This window comes from Corvus kubaryi, unplaced genomic scaffold (genome assembly GCF_017639235.1).
Source record: "Corvus kubaryi isolate FWS band 111438036 unplaced genomic scaffold, C.kubaryi_AGA036_p1.0 split1-37355, whole genome shotgun sequence".
Taxonomy (NCBI): Eukaryota; Metazoa; Chordata; class Aves; order Passeriformes; family Corvidae; genus Corvus; species Corvus kubaryi.
The window spans coordinates 780723-801389 of NW_024582078.1; the positions used below are offsets into that span (position 1 = coordinate 780723).

The 20667-nt window shown below is 45.1% G+C and overlaps 1 protein-coding gene and 1 long non-coding RNA gene across 3 annotated transcripts in view; one reads left to right on the forward strand and one right to left on the reverse strand.

The window, feature by feature from the left end:
- Nucleotides 1-20667, reverse strand: part of LOC121657585 — a 40289-nt gene that overhangs the window by 12570 nt on the left and 7052 nt on the right. The window lies entirely within an intron of this gene.
- NGF (nerve growth factor) overlaps nucleotides 7586-20667 on the forward strand; it is a 26981-nt gene continuing 13899 nt past the window's right edge. Inside the window, exon 1 of one of the 2 annotated variants that reach the window (XM_042013455.1) lies at nucleotides 7586-8402. The gene's annotated coding sequence lies outside the window, so the exon portion shown is untranslated. The remainder of the gene's footprint in view (nucleotides 8403-20667) is intronic. The other variant, XM_042013454.1, reaches the window with a different exon arrangement.

The window sequence follows — 20667 nt, forward strand, 5'->3', positions numbered from 1 at the left end:
ACACCTTCCACTAGACCAGGATGCTCCAAGCCCTGTCCCACCTGGCCTTGGACACTTCCAGGAATGGGTCAAATTGTCAAATGCGTCTCCCTCCAAGACTGATGTTAAGTCAATATTCCTAATTTCATAGCAAGACTCCCTCCTACACCCCTGCTACCTGCCCAGGTAGTGTTGGGAGGATGAGAGCTGAGTGCAGAAGCCTGGGTCGGACTCACACTGAGTGAGAGAACACTTACAGATACAAGGACAACTTCCACGCTCTAAGATAACTCTGATATTCTGATCCTTAGTGAGAGAAAGGTGGTTTAATTAGGGATGACCACCCTAAAAAAATGGTCTCCTTCCAAAAGAGACAGAACCAACTTCTCTGAGCCAGGTGAGAGGTGCTGGGTAGGCTGGACTTGTGTCCAGGCTGGGACATGATCCACATGCCTGAAGAGAAACTGCAGCTGGGTCTGACCTCACTGCTGTGAAAGCAGAGAAGCTTTTTCAGTATCTGCAGAATTTAAACCACCAGAAAAACAAGGGATCAGCCTCACAAAGCAATAGCACTGCTCTCTTCCACGAGTAAAATCCAGTGCAGAAAATAGACATTTCACACTAAATTGGTGTGAGTCTGGGGTCCAGGTCTGGGCTGTTTCTCTTGGTCAGGTTAAACAAGCTTGTGTGTCCCCACAAAGGGGAGGCCTGTTCAAGCACATTTTCCTTCTTAATTAAAATAACATTTTGAAATTACAATTGGCCTGTGACAAGAACAAAGGACAGCACAGCAGCTGGAGCCATCAGCTTGTAGGGACTTGCAAACAGGCACCAACGAGCTGGAATACACTCAGTCCTACAGAATAGAACAGGATTTCTTCACATGGAGAAGGGATTCCTTGGGTTTTTTAATGAACTTTTAATGCAACAGATGGCTTGATGCTGTGCACATAAAAATGATAAATAAAAAAAATTGGATATCATCACTGCTTGCAAATGTATCAGGAAATATGCGAGGCTCAGAAATCACCTGCACAAACCTCGGGGCACCTCTCTGCACCCACCCACTGAGTCCATGTGCAGCTCCAGGCTCTGGAAGGGCACAGGGGAGTGAGAAAAGGCTCACAGGAGGGCGTGTAAAGAGATTAAAGTGAGCGAGGAAACAGCTGCTTTGTGAGACTGTGGCTCCTCGGGCTGGGGAGAGCAGTGGGGTAGGACACGGGAAGGTTTACAGAGTGATGAAGGTGCTGGATAAGGTGGGGATGGAAGGGCTGAAACTGCTGAAACGTGGGGACACTCACATGAGAGCAGCTCAGAACATGCACAAGTACTTTGAGAGATGGTGGAGAACTTCTGGATATTGCTGCCAGAAAAGGTTTGGAAGCAAACAGTGCCTCAGGCAGACAAGTTCGCAGACAACAGGTTCATCCAGATATAAATGGAATTAGGGTAGGGGTGTGCCTTCAACATCCCTTCTGCCAGTAGATCTTATCTCCAGCTGTCACTTCGGGGGACAAAGTGCATTTTTTATCCATTTAAATCTGCTGTAGTCACTAAACACTTTTTTCTGTCCCTAAAGAAATAACAGTAGTAGTAACAATAATAAATAATAACAAACAATAACAAAGAAATAACAATAATAATAACAATAACAATAATAATAACAATAATAAAATAATAATAAAATCCAACCAAAACCCCAACCAACCCAGTCCATTTCCCACAGAACACAGACCCACAGAGCTCATGCTTCCAGGCATTGGTATGTAAAGAGTGAATAACAGTCCTGGTTTTAATTACTGCCCTGCAACAGTGCTAGGAACAGAGAGCCATGTTTTACAGCAATTCCTAAGTGTGCTCCTTCTTGGAAACACAGAGAAGGGCTGGCCAGGGAGAATCCTGCAGATGGGATTCTTTTTCAAAGTTGGAATTCAACCAAAGGAAATTAAATCTTGAATGACTGGGGGGCAATCTGGGGCTCTCCCCAAAGGGTGGCCTCTCTCATGTTCACTGATTTATGGTAAAGCACAGGTAGCTGGAAAACTTTTACAGGGCAGAAATGTTTGAAGAAATTGGCTGATTTATGGTAAAGCCTCTCCTGGTAGCAGAGCCTGGCCAAATCCTGGATGAACTTTAAAGCAGCCAGGTAATTCCTGTTATCACAGACTAATTGCTAACTCTGCCAAATTACCTTTTTTACCTCAATTCCACAGCTTGGTGACATTTCACTAGTTAATACTTCTGTCTCCTTTCCACAAATATTCTCTTAAAAACTTCCAGCAAAACCAGTGTCTGAGAAGGAAGGTTTAAGCAGAGTGTTTACAGAAGAAGACCATGTTCCGACCAAAGAGCAGGAAAAGGTGTTTAATGAAAAGCCTGATTTTACCCTTAAAAAATTATATACCAGCAACTCAAATGCCAAAGTGTTTGTTCCACCCCCTCCACAAGATTTAAGCAACAAAGCAACATTCCCTGAGAGCACCAAGTTCTCTCGTGGGGTCTGTTCTACAGCAGGAGGTCAAGGGGCACCCTGGAATGTTTTGGGGCACTCTGAAAAAAGCAGATAGTTCTGTGGGAGAATCTTTGGCCCAGTGGCCACAGTTGCTGTGGTGTTGTGTACACGAATCTGCTGTGCAGGGCCACGGAACATCCCTGGAGAACAAGCACAACCTGATCCCACAGCTGTGGCCCCAGTGCTGCAGCACATGAGGATTCAGTCCCAAAAGGAGGAAGAATTGTGCTATGATCATATGTTATCTGCCCACTAAACAGGGCAAAAAGGATCAGATTTTAGTGCTCATCCCCTGCAGATAAAAAATCCCTTAAGCGCTGCCAGCTGCCAGAGGTCATGAGCAAAGCATGGTCCTACAGGCAAATTATTGTCATTATGTCAGCATGGGCTGTGCCCCTGTGATGGGGCCAGCCTTGGGCAGAGTGGGATGGAAGAGCACTGGGCTTATTTCATCAATCAGAGCAGGGAGGAGTCACTCTTGGCCAGAGCTGGTGCTCCTCTCTGCTTCCAAATCCTTTGCAGCCAGGAGAGGAGCGATGCAAAAGCCAGGGATTCTCAGGGCATCTGGAATAATGGTCCCACTGTCCAGCAAAGGCACGTGCAGACCTCCCCCAGAACGGTCCCATTTGATGCTGACATTGGGGGAGTGAGTCCTTGAGCTGCTGAGCTTCACTGACAGTGCTGGCACCCCCCCAAAAAGGATCCCCCTGTCAGACTGTGGGTGTTTGAAAGATTAATGCTGGCACAGTGTTGGCAGCACAGAACCAGGCACAAATACCCAACCCCAGCACCAGGGAGGGATGTTCTTTACTGGCTCTTTAAGTGCCTCTGTCAAGGAGATGAATGTGAAAGGTGCACCAAAGCAGGTGTTCTCCTTCTAAAAATCCATCAGAGCAGCTTCTGTCCAAGGAGAGAGACCTCAAACAAAATCCACCATCAGCAAACTCTGACAAAAAGTGGTTTCAAAGGAGAATTCAGAATTCAACCCAAGTCTGGCTCAGCCAAGCGCAAGAATATCAATCCTGGGAAAAAACTTTGCAGCTACTAAGCAGAATTTCTTAAAAATCTTTATGCGCTTACAGAAGAGCATGGAATAAACATCGGAGTGCTGATTCTCAAAATCCATAGTTCCTTTAATATTTTAAATGGCACATAGGCTCTCATTTGATCCTCTCTGCCAATGAATAGCTGATAATTAACCATAGAATCATAGAATAGTTTGGGTTGAAAAGAGCTTTAAATCCCATCCCATTCCACCCCCTGCCATGGGTAGGGACACCTTCCACTGTCCCAGGTTGCTCCAAGCCCCATCCAACCTGGCCTTGGACACTTCCAGGGATCCAGGGGCAGCCACAGCTTCTCTGGGCATCCTGTGCCAGGGCCTCACCACCCTCAGAGAGAAGAATTTCACCCTAGCATCTAATCTAAACCTACTCTCTTTCAGTTTAAAGCCATTAATAAAAATGTATATTAAATAAAGAATATATTGCACGCAAGCCTGTGCATTCCAGAAAACAAGTGTAGTTGTTGTTATCTCTTCAAACAACTGTCTGCCAAATCTGTGCTGAGTCTGAAGCAGAATGTGAAGCTTTTCTCAGAGCTCTGTCTATATGTCACTGCCACTACAATTATATCCTCTCAGTAACAGCACTTGAACCATCACCAGACATTTTGCTTTTAGTCAGCTCAGGCTTTTGAGATGTTTTCATTTAGAGTCAAAAGGTTTCCTTCTCCTGTGTGCTACAGAACCAAGCGAAAGAGAAAGAGAAAGAAAGGATTAGTGCAAATCACTTCAGCAATCCAGCACAGATGAGTGGTTGTCTCCCTGCTCGGTTTGGATTGCAGGCTATTGGAATTGCATCGTGTTCCCATTGATTTTCCGACGCGCCCAAGCCGCATTCCCTATGTGGTATCGACTCAGCTGTGAAGCCATGAGGCAGAGACAGTTAAGAAAATATTTACAGGAGACTGAGTCCTACAGTATATCAGTAATGAACTCGTTTGTCTGACCCATTTATTCATGACCCATAAGTGAGCTTCTGCATTTTTCTGGAAACGTCTCCCCCCCACACAACCCCGCAGTGGTGCTGCACAAACTGCAGCAAAACAGGCCCTTAGTTCCTCTATCAACTTTTTTGCTTGCTGTAATGAACACAAGAAGAGAATTTGCATTGTGCTCATTCCTTCCAACCTCTTGATTAACTTCTACTTAGCCAGACATGGGTGAGCTTCCTCCAGCTGAGTCGTAGTTTAATATCTCCTATGGAGCCAGGCTGGGAGACCTGGGCATGCTCACCTGGAGAAGGCTCCAGGGAGAACTTAGAGCCCCTTCCAGTACCTAAAGGGGCTCCAGGAGAGCTGGAGAGGGACTTGGGACAAGGGATGGAGGGACAGGACACAGGGAATGGCTTCCCACTGCCAGAGGGCAGGGTTAGATGGGATATTGGGAAGAAATTCCTCCCTATGAGGGTGGGCAGGCCCTGGCACAGGGTGCCCAGAGCAGCTGTGGCTGCCCCTGGATCCCTGGCAGTGTCCAAGGCCAGGCTGGATGGGGCTTGGAGCAGCCTGGGACAGTGGAAGGTGTCCCTGCCCATGGCAGGGGTGGGACTGGATGAGTTTTAAGGTCCCTTTCTACCCAAACCAGTCTGGGATTCTGCAATCTCTTTCCATTCACTTTAGCTCTGGGAACAGCTCTCAGACAAGTTTACACAAGTTAATGACGTTCTGCTTCCTGCAAATTTAAAAGTGTAAAAGATAAATACTCTTTTAGGTAAAACAGACACCGTCTTCCACTCTGAGTGTTTAATTTGAGATGCTTAAAACTCTTCCTCACACTCACATCAAAGCACCCCCAGGACAGGCAGGGGAAGAGGGCTACTTGTGATACAACTTTTTTCATGTAAAGACTTAGCATTACAAGGAAGTCTTGAATGTAATGCACACACACATGTAAATAAGCATCTCTGAAGAAAATAAGACTTGTTAAGCTCATCTTATCCCTTTATACTTTTACAGGATCTCTGAAAACTGTTTGATGCTCTGTGGGTCCCTTTCTCAGTGACCTGACACCTCTCTAAAGTGCCAAGATTTTATGAACAGCAGCTGTACTCTCCCATGTTGCTTCCAAACCCACAAAGATTTCAGAAATAAATGAGGATTCATCAAAAGCAACAGTTTTCCTCGAAGGCTGTTTCTTCTAAACAAAAAGAGCCCAGACACTTCTTCCCAGATGCCTTCTCTGAGACTTTCAGCAGCACAAAAGACACTGATTCCAGGAGGAATCTGTAGAATGGTGTCGTGTTTTGGGTTGGAAGGGACTTCAAAGCTCAGCCAGTTCCAACCCCCTGGAAGGGACATCTTCCACTCTCCCAGGGTGCTCCAAGCCCTGTCCAGCCTGGCCTTGGACACTGCCAGGGCTGGGGCAGCCACAGCTCCTCACAGAAGAAGCTCATCCAGGAGATCATGGGAGGCTTTAAATTGTAGTAGAAGCAGAGAAATAACTGGATGCAACCCAGCAGAGAAATAGGATTCATTCATTCTGTGCTCACAAGACTCTTTATCCAGCTGCCTCTCTGATTCCAGAGCACATCTTTTCCTTACTCGGCCTAACATTCCAATCCTTCACCTCGCGCCAGTGACCTGCCAAAGCAAGAGAACCCTCAGCTCGTGGAGGGGTTGAGCAAGGATTTTCTCTTTAAATCTGTGCCTCCAACCAGTGCTGGAGGAGAAGGGTTCACCTCCGAGCCCTACAGTCCCTGGGATCAGACATTCCTCTGTGCACTGCTGCCACACCTTCTCCAAAGCTGAATTGGTGTTTGTTTGGGTGACATGGGAACGTCAGAAAAAGCAGAAAAACTCCTTCTTCTTCCCAGGGATCCCAGCTGTGCTGCTTGCTAACATCAGCCTGCTGGGGTGAGCTCAGGAGGGATGAGAATGTGGGACAAGAGGAGGATTTCTTCAAGACAGAAATTAGTGCTGGTGATACAGATTGAGTACAGACACAATGTTTTGTTGACTACTGTGTCCAAACGAGCTTTTGTGACACAGTTTTAAGAAAAATCAGGCAGCTCTTGCCAAGAAATCAACTTAGAGATGCTCAACACAAGTGTGCGTTAACTTTAAGTAAAGAAAAGAAAAATCCTATCATTTTATAGCTCTCATCTGATGCTGTTTGCTGCAGTCACAATGGGCTCTAAGGCTCTTTCCAATTTTCCAGCACAAAGTCCTAATCTGAGGATATCTTAATGAAGCGAGACAAATGCTCAGCACAAGCACAGCCTGGCAGTTCTGCCATGGACCCTGAGGCTCCGGCCAAATCCCGAGGTCAAGGTTTACAGGCAACATTTGAAGCAACTCTCTCTGTGTAAATGAAGACACACTTGGGCCTGTGGCTGCCATCATGTGCAGAAGAATTTTTCTTGGAGAAAAACAAAGCAATCTGCATAATCCTGGCAAATGGGGAAGGCAATTTCAGCACTCACATCCAGCATCTTGTGCTGCAATTTCCTAAAGCATATTCTGGGCAATTTTAAACACACATCACCTCCAAGAATCAATCGAGCACTGAAGCCACTTTGGCACTGTGGGGAAGGAATTCAGGGTTTTTCTACTGGTGCTAATAAAACACGAGGATATGGGTGCTCCAGGTGCAGAAAGCAGCACACCCCCGTGGCAAATAACTTGCTTATCTCAAAGCTTCTCTGCCTCCTTGCTCTTCGCCTTTACATAGTGCCTTCCACACATCTTTCCCCTTCCCAAAGGATTTAAGGACCAGTCTCTCCAGCTGGCTGCCCTCTCCTGGATGGAATCAAAAAGTGTTTGATTACTTCCACTTAGATAAAACGCAGTGATCTGCTTTTAATTTTTTTCCTTGGGTCTGTATAATCACAAAGGTTCCACTGTGCCAGAATGAGAGCTAGGAAATTCTAAGGGGCTGCTTCATAATCCTCAACAGAGCTGCCAACTTTTTTGAGAGTAGAGTTTATAGCCAAATTGCCTTTTATATATATATATATATATAACGATGTTTTAAATTTTTATATTCCTTTCCTATATTTATCAGTGCCTAAATCCCACTGTTGTTCCCTTGTAAACTACTTAATCCTTCTCCTCGAACACGCTGGAAAACATTTCCATATCTCTTTGTTGCTTAAGGTAAGCGTGTTAAACGCAGGATGTTTCAGTTGGAAGGATTATTATATAATCTTTTCCTCTGCCTCAAGTCAGGGTCAAATATTTCTTTGCTACTCTCAACCAGTGTTTGGCTGACCCCAGTTAAAGCCAGCTGATAATGGGGACTGCACAGTTTTTGCGGGAACCCGGTCCACTCCTTCCCCAGTTAACCATTGGTGTTCCTACAGGTTTGTTTACAGGCTCCCGAGATGAGCAAAGGGCTCTGGAGATGATTTTCTAAAGGACCCATTCATCAGGGGGCTGGGAGTTTCATTCTGGGAGCCCTCATCTTTAAATTGAGGGCAAGGATTAGGATGCAGAGTGGAAAGGCTGAGGACAAAACATCCCTTGCAGAGGGTTTCAGTCACTGCCAGCGGCACCGGGAAGCCGGAGGGTTCTCTGGGCGTTCTGCGAGCGCACTCAGACGACCAGCCACGCTTTGAAACTTTCACTGCACATCTGTGCATCCCTGCCTGGGCTCGGCAGCGAGCCAAGCGCCGAATTCCTGCGAGTCCGTGCAGCTCCCACACGTCCACAGCGCTAGGACCCAGAGGGAGCTGGATCGCTGTGAGTCAGAGCGGAGCCCTGAGCGCTGAATGAGGCTGCGGCGGCAGCGGGATGTGAATGGCTCTTCGGGCTGGGCACAGGGGCCGAGGACAGGGGTGCCACAGAGCGCATAGCAGCCCGGACACCCCTCGGGCAGCGCAGAGCCCCCGGCGAGCGGCGCTCCGGCTCTGAGGTGAGTGACCCGCACGGCCGGAGCGCGGCTGCGGCAGCGCCCGGAGCTCGGGGATCCCCGCACGGCCCAGGTGCGGGTGCTGCGCGCTGCTTCTGCTCTCCGGAGCAGGCACGCATGGGATGGCTCTGAAACGCGGAGCGCTCGCTGCCTACAAGCAGCGTTTGCAAGCACAGCGTGGTTTGGTGAAACCGAAAATCGCATCTGCTGAGGCAGGTTTGGCTGCACACACATCTGGAAGGTGTTCGCGGGGCAGCTGTGGATAAGCTTAAAGCTTGAAAAACATCTTTAGCGAGAGCAGCTTAATCTTAGGGAAATGCAAGTGTTCTTACTCTTTTTATCCAGGTATATGGGAACTTAAGTTTTATTTGCATTCTGCAGCAGTTACACCTATATGAAAATTCTTTACTGGCTTTGTTCTGAATATTGAGGCTTCCTTATTTCCTTTTCTTTCCTCCCTGTGATAATTCTACTCTAGAGAAAAACCCCTTTCTTTCTTTACTAATATAAATAAATAGGAATTCTGCTAAATCAAAGCGTGACTGACCCAAGGCAGAATCCTTTTAGCTGCAGACAGAGCAGTACTTCACTAGAGACCATGTATCCTCTGGGATGTCCACTTGGAAAAGCTCACGACCTCCCCGCTGCCTGTGTGTAGTGACAGGATGGAGCTGACAATGTTTATTGATTTATAGCTGGTGATAACACTGTTTTAGCCAAGACACTGCTCACAGATAAAAACGGGGGATTCCAGGCAGGGAGACAGAAGGAATTTGTGTGCTGAGAACAAAAAGTGTTTGTGCTTCGGTTCTTTCTTCACTTTAAATTCTCCTTATAACGCTCAAGAAGTTTTAGAAAAACACCAAAAGTGAGCGTGCTTGTCAGGCTGGTTTTCCAAGTTGTCACAACTTGGAAGTTGTATTGTAACTGTTAGACGGATAATTTATGGGTGTTTTCATGCATTAGAGTATCACAATGAAGTTTTGGGGGCACTTTTTTTGCTAAGCCGAACTAAAATGTGACAATTATCTGCAATAAGACAGAGAGGGAGCTGACTTGTCTGTACATTCCTGCTCTTGGCACTTCTGAGCTGGTTCAGATATTGTGGAAAACAGGCTTTAAAAATCCCCCTGCCAACTGCCATTTCAGGCAGTTTTGTCTGAAATTCAGAGGGTTACAATGTTTTCTGCACTTGTCCAAGAGGTTACAGGGATGGAACGAAGAATCAAATATATTGGAGAGTTCTCAAGTATGATAAGAAAAACTCGGCCTTTACATTTGTTAATAATCATGGATATGAATAATTTTTAAACAAATCTCAGCAAGGTCTGGAGAGGAGCCCCCCGACACATCTGTGCAGTGCCAGTGATTTCACAGCTTGATCAGTCCCAGCCACTCACCCCGGAGGGATCTGTCCCTCCCAACAAGGTGGTAAAGAAAGTAACCATGGCTGTATTTTCTCATCCTCGTAGCTCAGCAGTGCCCCTTTTCTCCATCAAAAGCTGAAACTCTCTTTTTAGATGTCTTCATTTAAGTTCAGTGGAGAGTTACAATGAGCACAAGCATCATTTTAACCCATATGCTAAATAAACAATTATTTCACAGGATAACTGAGCAGTCTATGAAATAACCATAAAATATTAATTTTTAAAATCAGGTTAGAAAAATACCTAAAATATGTATTCAGATTACCATTTTCAAGTGTAAAATATCTTTATTTAATGGGACATCTAGAACAAGGGTCAAATAGAACACGTTAAAAACTAGATTGTTTCAATCAATAGAATAAATCCCATAAATTCCCCTACTGCTCCATGGCTTTGGCCATATAAATGTTCCTTTAAGAACAGATTCTATTAATTGGTTTTCTGTTTCCTTACAAAATGCTTTTAGGACTAACAGAATATTGGATACGTACTAATTACTGAATTAAATTAAAGGCCCGTGGAAAAAATATTGGTGATTTTAAGAAGTTAACAGAAACCTGTGATTTTTTCATCTACATTTTACGAACAAAAAAAGATAAAGGGTTACTAAAATCCATGGTTTCATTCCAAAAGATTCAATGCTCTAACAGCAACGGTCAGCGCTGGATTGGTGGGGTTAGAAATATTTGTCAATCCCAAATGGGAGGCCAATAAAAGCCGGGGAAACTCAACCCCTTCCAGCCCAGCTACAGCAACGGTGACCTCTGCCGGCAGCTGCCCGGGAGCCGCGGCTGCTTGGGCAAAGGATTTGTTAAACCGGAGTATTTATTAAAACTCGTTATACTCCCAGAGAAAGGGCGGCAACACCTCTTCCCACCAAATTTATCTCGTGGAAAGAAAGAAACTTGTCTCAGGGCAGCGGAGCTGGGAAGGGTCTGGAGCCCCAGGAGCAGCTGAGGGAGCTGGGAAAGGGGCTCAGCCTGGAGCAAAGGAGGCTCAGGGGGGACCTTGTGGCCCTGCACAAGTCCCTGACAGGAGGGGGCAGCCGGGGGGGTCGGGCTCTGCTCGCAGGGAACAGGGACAGGAGGAGAGGGAACGGCCTCAGGCTGGGCCAGGGGAGGCTCAGGGTGGATATTATGGAAAATTTCTTTCCTGAAAGGGTTGCCAGATGTTGGGACAGGCTGCTGAGGGCAGTGCTGGAGTCACCATCCAAAGCGTTCAAAAATGTACAGGTGTGGTCCTTGGGGATGTGGTTCGGTGGTGAACACGGTGGTGCTGTGTTAACGTGTGGATTCAGTCATCTTAGAGGTCTTTTCCAACCTTAATGATTCCATGATTGTATGGAAGCAAAAGGCACATGTACCAACGCTCCTACAACTGCGTTCCTGCCCTGGCCAGAAGGAAATTCTCCCTGTGCTGGGTCAGACCTGAGCACGGGCACAGAGGCCAAAGCATTTAAGAACATTTCTCCAACCAAAGCTCAGGGACAGAGGTCCTGTGGGATGTGTTGTGGCTTTTTCTCTCCCCACAATGCCCTTTGTGCAGCCCCACAGAATTCATTAAATATTTGTGTGCATGTGGATGTGAATTAATACCAAAAATTATGTGGTCAAGCAAAGCAAGATCATTTTTGCTGTTGCCAAGAGATCCCAGGATCAATCACGGTGAGTTATGTGCACTCTTGTCTGCCCAGTGCCACTAATACTAAAGCCATGGCATTTGGGGGAAGGAAAATCCCAGACCCTCAATACGGGTTTCATCCCATCCCCAAATCCTGGGTACTGCTTGTAGTTCTGGACACCGGTTACGAGGACAAAAGGATAAAGTAAAACAAGAAAAGGTGCAGGATGATGAAAGCCTGGAACATTTTCTGTATTTAGAGAAACTACAGAGATTATGATTTCTAAGTCTGGTAAAGAGATGGCTGAGCAGGGGTGTGAGGGAGATATTTATAGTCACAGTTTTCCTTAAGATGTTGAAAGGAAATGGCTGTTGTCAAAAATCAAGGAGCAGGAAATAAAACTGGCAGGTGGCAATATCGAGGCAAACAAAACAAGGTGGTTCCTCTCTCTGGGCATAATGGAGCTGTGCAATTCCTTCCCACGGGATATTGCAGGTCACAGGGTTCAGGAAGCAATCGGGCACACTGAAAGCAAAGATGCTGCCTGTGGTTCCATAAATCTGTGATTCCAGAATGACCTCGGAGTGGGAGAGCAGCCCAAGGAGATGATCCCCACGTGGCTGCTCTGTGTGTACCCCGCTCCCCAGCTGCTGCAGGAGGCAGAAATTCTGACCTGGGAGCACTTCTGCTCTAGTTCCTTCTCCTTGGTGCTTCAGCTGTCAAATACTTGACCTACCCCACCTCCAAAAAGATGACTGTAATATTTACTGTGGGTTGCCAGTTCACTGGTGAAAGAATGGCAATTCTGACAAAATCAAAAGGTAAAATAGCACCCCTCATTTTGATTTTTGCTCAAGGATTAGGTGTAGGCCAGTGTTCATGGACGTTACCACTACAGAAAGACATCAGTGATGAGATTTACAGCTCTTCAGGCGAATCAGTGTCTGAACAGATCATGAGATAGTGGAGAAAGGCCATGAATCCTGGGGCATCTTGTGAAATTCACTGAAATGGGGAAATACCATTTTCTCTCATCTCAGTGTGGTCTTTATATGGAGCTGACATCTTACTTGAAATTCTTTATTGAAGTCAGGTCTTTTCTAACAGCCCCCACTAAAAATGTTATACACAAATAAATCTCAAGTAAAAAGTAGCAGGGAAATGCCTCATTAATTACACTGACAATAACCTTTCACTTTGAGAACTGCACCACCCTGAGAAATGCAGCAGAGAATGGCAATGCCAGCAGTGAAACCTGGATGCCAAGAACCCGAGTGCATTGGCAGAGAGCTGAGGAGTCACCAAGGACATCCAGAGCTGGCTACAGCAACCCAGAGTCAGAACAACTCCTGGGAGAAACATTTAGATCACACCAGGACAGGACAGCAGGAGAAGATGAGCAAAGTGCTGCTTGGCATTTTGAGCGTGCACACAGCTGAAGGTTGCCCAGTGCATGGAGAAATCAGGCCCTAAATACACACACACACACAGAGGAACGAGGCCTCTGGCACATTATCTAAATTCAACTGCAGGATGTAGTTTGAAATGACGTTTGATGGCTTTTCTGCCACATTTCTGCCCATCCTTTGAGTTGCCCCAGGCCACTGTTCACTGAATGAAACACCTCTGACTTTTCCTTATCTTGGAGGCAGCTGTTTATCACCTTTCTTCTTTTTTCCCCTGAGGCTCCTGCATTTCCAACAATGCTTTGAGATTTTATGGCACAGTAGTTGACACCATCAGGTGACCCAAATCAAGATGTATCAGTCACACACTCTCTGTTGCTGGGATGGGTTTTATCTAAGAAAACCAAGGGATTGTTTAGGTGAGAAGGGAACTCATCCCATTTCACCCCCTGCATGGGCAGGGGACACCTTCCACTGTCCCAGGCTGCTCCAAGCCCTGTCCAACTTGGCCTTGGACACTCCCAGGGCTGGGGCAGCCACAGCTGCTCTGGGCACCCTGTGCCAGGGCCTGCCCACCCTCACAGGGAGGAATTTCTCCCCAATATCCATCTAACTCTGCCCCCTCTCAGTTTAAAGCCATTCCTCCTTGTCCTATCTCATGGATGCGACTTCCACATTTCACAGTGGTATTTCCTGGAAGAAACTGAGGGATGGTGACAATGCACCAGTGCCTGGCCTGGACTTTCCAACCAAACCCTAACACAATCCCCCCTCAGCATGACAGAAATCAAACCTGACTAGACCACTTGAGGTAGTTCAAGACTTCTTTTATTCAGGTTTTTTTTAAAACCAAACATCAACCCAGACCATAAATGGGTTCCAAAAAGTCTGTCCCTCGTTTATCTTCCTGGCTCCAAAATCCAACTTCCTGTCCCTATAGGGTCCATAACAATGTGCTAATAAAAGATCAGATTCTGCTCCCATTGACTTGCTAGGAATCAAAATCCCCACTGCTATTGCCCTGGGTCACAGGGGGCTGGGGGTTCATTAACTGTGACACCGCATTCAGTTGTTAATTGTGCTTGGAATTTCCAAGAGTCAAGCACAAAGACAAAAATCAACCAGAAGGTAAAACAAGATCTTTGACTTTGGTTTGGGCCTTGGTTTACATATTATTGACAAAATCATAGGATCATGGAATCATTACGGTTGGAAAAGACCTCCAGGGTTATCAAGTCCAGCCTCTGACCGAACACACGATGCCCACTAAACCATAATGACCATTCATGTCATGCAAATATAAAGCTACTTCCAAGAATAAAATCAAAGAAATGAATGAAATGAATGACTAATGGATAAAATGAACCTGGTTCTTAACTCAGGGCTGGTCATTTATTTTGAGCTGCCGTATTTTTGAGAAATGTTGCTGCCTTAAAGAGGATGCAGCAAAAATTGTCTTCGCTCATTTACTTGTTAACTGCCCAGGAAATTTATAAAGATTACACTGATTCTGACAGTTCTGACCTACAATGAGCAAATTAGCCCAGTGTAAATACAGCTGGGCAGCAGATTATGTGTTTGATAACTTTCTATTTGCCAAGTATGGCTTTGCCAGGTGAAAAATTACTATTTTGATTTTTTTCCTGTTCTTAATCACTTTGTATTTTCCCCTGTTGTATAGGTAGAAAGGTGACACAGATTTTTTAGTGGTCTGGTTCACTGCTTTACTTTGACTGTTTTATTTTGTTCCTGACACAACCATATGTGATCCAGGCTCTTAAAAAAAAAAAAAAAAAAGAGTTCTTCAGGAATTTTTGTGATGGGGATTTGCCAGGCACCTCATTGCTACGTAATACTTTGATTATGATACATTTAAGAGCTCTGGCTCACAGAATAAGGGTTTTTCTATTTTGAAACATAGCTTTTATTCTTTTTCTTTGACGACTTTATGTCTGGATGAGTCAGGTATGAGAAAAGACCTGTGCCTGTTCACAAAGAGTTTTGCCCTGTGGTGGATGACACAGCCTGCATTTTCCAAGTGCATCATTTCCTGCCCATTATTCCATGATTCTTTTGGGATACTCTATGTCCCAGCACTGGACCAGCAAGATGCTGGAGCTGGGGGCATTCCCACAGCCATACAAACTGTTTATGTGAATTATTTATACCATGATATGCTTATCTTGCTCTTAGAATCTTCTATTTGCCCCTGTCAGAGACAATGAGCCCTTCACCTGGTCGGTATTGAGAGGACATTAAAGGGGTTCTCGCTTAAGGGGAATAAGTTGATTATTCTTGTTTCTGCTCAGCGTTAGCAATTTTGTCCATTTCCCTCAGCAAAACTGATCACAGTAACTGCACTTCTTACCTGGGAGGAGAAAGCACATGAAGAGTGTCAAGAGAAATAAATAAGCACAGAATAAGCCACTGAAGTGAGGTGTGGGTTTACTTTCCAAAAATCTTTTCCACCCCTCTCCTCATCACCGAGGAGCAACCTGGTCCAGTGGAAGGTGTCCCTGCCCATGGCAGGGGTGGAAAGGGATGAGCTTTAAGGTCCCTTCCCACCCAAACCATCCTGGAATTCCGTGATTGGTGTTATCAGTGCTCTGAATACTCAACATCCATGTTTCTGTTCTGCCTGGATCCAAACACTCCCTGCCCCAGTGCCTCCTGCCAAACCTTCCTCTCATCATTTTCTCAGGCACAGGCTGTAAAGAGGAGAGTGCAAAGGGTCACTGCTCAGCCTCACATTCCAGGACACTTTATCTATGCCAAAAGTGTGAGTTTCTGGTTTTGGCAAAGCATCCAGAATCCAAAGCATCAGAGGGAGTTTGATCCACGAGCTCTCCCTGGATGCACGTTCCTGGTGCTGGGAAGGGCTGTTCTAGAGACCATGTCTTTTCTCTGTGTGTTCTGAGAGAGAAAGGCATGTGGCCCTTTCCTTCCCATTTCTTCCCTCCTCTTTGAAAGCAAAGAAATTAGAAAACTATTTCATGACCTGCAGAATTTCTCCCCTTTGTTCAATATTTCAAATTTTTAAAAGAATTTAAGTCATTTGAATTCAGTCTTCAGCACGTGCTTGTGCCATCACTTGAAAGCAAAAGGAAATACTTTCTGTGAAAATAGCACATTTCCAATGCCACAGGAAAACGGATGCAAGGTTTAAAGTTCCAATTTAAAGTTCATCTCTCTCCCTTTGAATTTGAGAAAGCTCATTTTCAAGTGACATGTATTTAAACTCTGGCTTTGTGCACAGAAATGAAGTACACACCTAATCATCAAAACTCCCCTCTGGTTTTCATTTTAAACAGGCAAAAAATGATCTTGTAAGGCTTAGACCCTGATTATTGCTTGGAGCCTAATATTAACGCAAAGAAACCCCAGAGAAAAGTTGAAAGATGAAAAATTCAATCACAATAGACCTCTTTCAAAAGATGATTCCTTTAGAAATCTGCTAGACATATGTTATTTTAACAAATAGAATAAAAAACCTTTTTTTTTGGTGTTAGACAATGTAAAATCGTCATGTATTCATCATCCGATGAAAATTGTAGCAAAAATAGGCAAATACCAAAGAAAAATCTATTCCTATTGCCACAATTATGTCAATAATCTGTGGAGTCCCACTTTTCAACAGCATTTAATATTTTCATACTACAAATCACATCTGGCTACAAATGTCATCTTCTGTCTCCTCCCATTCCATCCTCACCCATATTCTCTTCCTTCCAGTTCACAATAAAACTGCTTTTTTGTAACCACAATGATTCTTCCTGACAACTGATTCACCACACAAAAGCATTAACAAATAACACTGTAATAAATACAAGGTGCACATCAAATATCCAGACAAGGCAAATACGTGGTTACATATGGGGTTAAGTGTTATAATGACAGCTAATTTCAAATATATCACATTATTTGTACTAATTAATATTGGCACAACCCCATGGAAATTCAGATTTGGAATGGGAGTTTTCTGAATGTTTTCTGTGGAGCTACAGAAGGTGTGAAGCCCAGCCATGGCACCTGTGCTCATGTCCTGCTGCAGAAGAGTGATGGACTCTGAAGTGAAATACAAACCAGAGTCACGATTATGTGGGAAAAGGATTGTGGAATTTATTATAGAATCATTAAGGTTGGAAAAGACCTCCAAGATCATCAAGCCCAACCTTTGATCGAACACCACCACACCCATTAAATCATTTTGCACCCCCTGTTGTGACTAAAGACCAAACCCACATCTCAGAGCTGGTGGGTGCCACCAGGGGCTTCCCAGTTTAGAAGCTTTGGACTGAGTGTTCCCAGATTCCTTATGAAACCCAAACACTTCCCTTCGCAGTGTTGGACAGAAAGGTTGAAAGGTTTAGGTGGGATATTGGGAAGGAATTCTTCCCCATGAGGGTGGGGAGGGGCTGGAATGGATTTCCCAGAGCAGCTGTGGCTGCCCCATCCCTGGGAATATCCAAGGCCGGGTTGGACGGGGCTTGGAGCAACCTGGGATAGTGGAAGGTGTCAGGGTTGGAGCTGGATGAGCTTTAAGGTCCCTTCCAACCAAACCATCCCAGGATTTCATATTGATTCTTTCTAATACTGGGCCTCACCTGAGGTCCCCCCACCTGCTCTGCACATTCAGCCAGATGAGAAAATGTTCAATCCAGGTGCAGGACTTGCAGCCAGATGTTTGTGTTGTAACTTCAGTCTTGATGTCATTGGTGACTACAGAAGACTGGCTCACCCTGTGTGCTATTGCCCTGGGTCACAGGGGGCTGGGGGTTCATTAACTGTGACACCACATTCAGTTGTTAATTGTGCTTGGAATTTCCGATACTACAAACGGGATGGGATAGCTTCACACGACAAATATCAAATATTCACCAAAGCAAGCAGTCAATAAAATTGTGCAACCATGTGCGTGCAGGGAAAAAGATGATTCATTTACAGATGTGCTGCTGATAAATTTTTCATCACTGCACACAACCTGGGGCACATCAGGAACCAGACAAATGTTTAAACACCACCGTTATTTTCCACTAGACAAAAGTCTTGCAAAAAGTCTGGCATTTCAACTCCTCTTTGAAACAATTTCTGCTGGATGTAAGAAACAAAACCCACAGAAATTATCCTTTTGGGATTAATTCTCTAAACATAATGACTAAAAAGCCTAGTGGCTTTATGCTTAAATACTGCAATTTTTGCTGCTTGTACTAATATCTGCAAGAGGTTGGTATTATTTATCCTTCTAAAACCTTCTAAAATGTTATTTTAACTCCTGGAGGCTGCAAATTTTCTGTCCTAGAGACAAGGCAGCACTGCAGCATTGTTCAGAAGGAAAAATGTAAGAGAGGGCAAGTGTCTTGTTCCAGTCTGTTAATCTGTACATTACACTGTAACCTACTGTAAGCCTAGGAAATGGAAATAAAAGGGAGCACTGGTGAAAATCTTCAAATTTTTGCAAAGAACAAGTTTTCATGAAGCAATTAACTGCCTGACTGGGAATATCCCTGCTTTTTGTTTGATGTCAAACTCATGGGTGGTATTTCGAAACATTTGATTGAGCTCAGTCAATTAGCCTTGATTATGGTTTGGCTTTTCCCTTGGAATAGGCTGATCCATAAGGAATGCCACTCATACCAGCACTGAGGCAGAGCAGGATGACTCAGCTGATTAATCAGCTTTCTTTTTTCTCATTAAGAAGCAAGTCTTTGGCTTCCCCAGCTGCTGAAGTGATCACTATTGAACTCGGAACTCACACAGCTTTGGTCACCCCTGACTCACATTCTGAGAGAAGAAAAGTCACCTGCACCCCTGATCTGTCAGAGAATCATGGAATTACAGAATCCCAGACTGGTCTGAGCTGGAAGGGACCTTAAAGCTCCTCTCATTCCACCCCCTGCCATGGGCAGGGACACTTTTCACTGGACCAGGCTGCTCCAAGCCTTCCCACAGCTCTGTGACTGAGGGACACACACAGCAATGCACCCCGTGGTTTCTGCTCATCATAAAGTCCTTGGGATTTGCAGGAGAAATGTTTCCATTCCTGTTGCTTTCTGAGCAAGATTTGTCCCTAATTTGGAATCAACCATAATCCCCATGTTTATGGCTTCTGATAATTCCTTCCAGACAAGCAGGTACTGAATCCTCACCTGTATTTTGCCAAATAGATCTAATCACTTCCTCAGAACACAGCACAGCATCTGCAGATGAGCCGTTTTTTCCAATCCAAAAATTAGATTAATTTATTAACTAAAGTAATGGAAGAAAAAAATGGCTACTTGTAAAAATCTTAAGTAAACACAGAGCTTTTCCCCCTTTCTTTAATAGGTAAATGGCACAAAACACAACCAGGGTACAGGCACAGTGTGTAATCATGGTCACGATGCCTACAATGTAAATGGACTTAATGACAAAATTAAACAAATCTCAATTAAAGGCACAATGATTCCAGACAGGCAAAACCCATCACTCTCCCAGCTTCCCACTAAGTAGATCTCCAAGCATGGAAAGGTTGCCAGCTATGGGGAACAGTTTAGAAAGTTAATGACAGTAAAAATGGGATTCACTGGAGACTGTAATCCTGACTCTGTAAGCATTGCCAGAGGCCTGACATGAAGGAACAAGTACTATTTCAAGCAGACTGCAAAGCCAAGGCAAAGATTAACATCTGTCAGAATCAGCTACAGATGAGACTCTTATTGATCCTTGAGTGTCACAAGAATTTAGAAGGGCTAAAAAGAACTTTAAAGACAATAATCAAGCATCTGTGGATTTGGTTTGTAAACCTGAAGTACCTTTCCCACATTTCAGCTATTTTTTTTCAAAGAGCTCTGTGTGTGATGTAGCTCAGTGCTACAAGGCAGAAGAGCTATTTCTTCCAACTTAGTCACTGTCAAGCTTAGTGTTGCAGGAAAAGCAGTGACAGGGAGCAGTTCTGGTGCTGTTACCAACCTCCAAGACACTGCTTTTCGTGTTTAGACTATGTTGCTGTGGATTTTGTTTCTGCCTCATCCGTATCTATCCCTACTAACAAGATTAAGGCTTTGCTCACATTCTTCTAATTAAAATGCTGTAATACTGAGAAGAGATTCCACGTCTTCTTTTAGCAGGGTAATCAGTACATCTGTGAGTTCAAGTTACTATTTTTTAACATCAAAGCTTGCACAAACATAGCTCTCTTCCATGCAGGCCATGACTTTTTATCTACACTGGTTTGAATAACGGCTCCATTTTGTAGTGGGGTCAACATCTCCTGCAAGGAAAGGCTGGGAGAGCTGGGAATGCTCAGCCTGGAGAAGAGGAGGCTTCAGGGAGACCTGAGAGCCTCTTCCAGTGCCTAAAGGGGCTCCAAGAGAAACTTTGGACAGCCTTGAGTGCCAGGACAAGGAGGAATGGCTTCCCACTGGCAGAGGGCAGGGATGGATGGGATATTGGGAAGGAATTGTTCCCTGTGAGGGTGGGGAGGCCCTGGCACAGGGTGCCCAGAGCAGCTGTGGCTGCTCCATCCCTGGGAGTGTCCAAGGCCAAGTTGGACAGGGCTTGGAGCAACCTGGGATAGTGGAAGGTGTCCCTGCCAACCACAGGCTCCCAACATCTTGTCCTGTCAGGAACACGTGTGCATTTTTCTGCAGCATTTTCTCCTTATTAAACTGGAAGAAGCATGACCTGACTGGAGCATGTCCAGGGAAGGGAACGGAGCTGGGAAGGGTCTGGAGCCCCAGGAGTGGCTGAGGGAGCTGGGAAAGGGGCTCAGCCTGGAGCAAAGGAGGCTCAGGGGGGACCTTGTGGCTCTGCACAAGTCCCTGACAGGAGGGGGG